The sequence below is a fragment of the Physeter macrocephalus genome, chromosome 14 (assembly GCF_002837175.3).
Source record: "Physeter macrocephalus isolate SW-GA chromosome 14, ASM283717v5, whole genome shotgun sequence".
In the NCBI taxonomy this organism is placed as follows: Eukaryota; Metazoa; Chordata; class Mammalia; order Artiodactyla; family Physeteridae; genus Physeter; species Physeter macrocephalus.
Genome location: NC_041227.1, coordinates 83,607,107 through 83,608,360, shown reverse-complemented (window position 1 = coordinate 83,608,360; position 1,254 = coordinate 83,607,107). Strand labels below are relative to the sequence as shown.

The 1,254-nt window shown below is 46.9% G+C and overlaps 1 pseudogene; it reads left to right on the top strand.

The window, feature by feature from the left end:
• Window positions 1-328: 328 nt before the first annotated feature.
• On the top strand, window positions 329-980 carry LOC102985510 (DDB1- and CUL4-associated factor 16-like; annotated as a pseudogene).
• The last annotated feature ends 274 nt before the right edge of the window (window positions 981-1,254 follow it).

The following is a 1,254-nucleotide window of genomic DNA, read 5'->3' as shown; positions in this document are numbered from 1 at the left end:
CCCTTCTCTGCTTGGGTAGCCAGGCTTTGAAGGAGAGACTCTGACCTGTGCCACTGGTAAGTGACTAACTCTTACACACTGAGCTGGTCCTGAGAACTGAGCTGTCTTCTTTGTAAGTGAAGACTATACAACATATAATCTTGAAGAACTGCACAGTGGTGCGAGCCAGAGGCATACTGTGTGTGTGTAACAGACTGAGAAACAGACAAATGAATCCTATTGAAAGGATTTCTCATCTTCTGCTTCTGTTTGCCAGTGTTAGTGTTTTACTGGCTTACACTGTTACCTTTTCCTCGTACCTTTTTTTCTATACCATTGTTCTATTCTAATGGGTCCTAGAAATCCCTCTCCTGACCCCTTATCAGAATGAGAAAGTGAGGGAAGAAGAAAATGCTAACTACCTAAATGGGAGTTCTGGGGAAGCGTGGGATTCCTCTGAAGAAGAGGACCCTGGGGCGCCCAACCTAACACCTCTTGAGAGTCTTGCCTGGCAGGTTAAGTGCCTTTTAAAATAGTCTACAACGTGGAAACCTTTAAATCCTAATTCCCGGTTGTATCATGCTAAACTCTTGGATGCTAGCACATCAGTCCATATACTTCGAGAGACAGGACTAAGACTCTCCCGTTGCTCCCACTGCGTACCCAAACTGGAACCAATTCCTGGATGGGCTCCTCTAGGCTCTTGTGGAGCGCCGCCTCTTCAAAAGCCCCTTATGAGCCCCAGCCGGCTTTCTAGAGATCACGCCACTCTAAGTGGGGCGCCGCACTTTGCCACCAAACAGTTAAGCCAGACATTGAGTAGAGCCACCCCCATACCTGAGCACCTAAAGCAAATTCCCAGTCCATGGGTTTCTGGTTGTTGCTGTGGCTGGTTAACTACAACAGTTAAGGAGACAACCCACACTGAACCCATCAACACTACTTACTCCTACACTGACTTCCAAAAGGCAGGTAACAAACTCCCAACTGCATCACTATAAAGATCCACCGTTCCTTCTCATACCTCTCGTGTTGCCGGTTGAGAAAGGAATACAGTTCCACAGCCCGCAGCTGAGAAACTACCGTCTTCTCGACCAAACTATGCCCTGCCCTGATATGCCAAAATACGACCAAGTACTGCATATCATACCCAAGAGTCCTGTAACTCAACCACAGAAGCTGTTCCTCGTGAGCATTCCCTTTGAAAGACCTAAAATGAGAACTGCAGTCGAGAATTAGTCAAAAGGGACCTTATTACAGGAGATAAGTTGACTG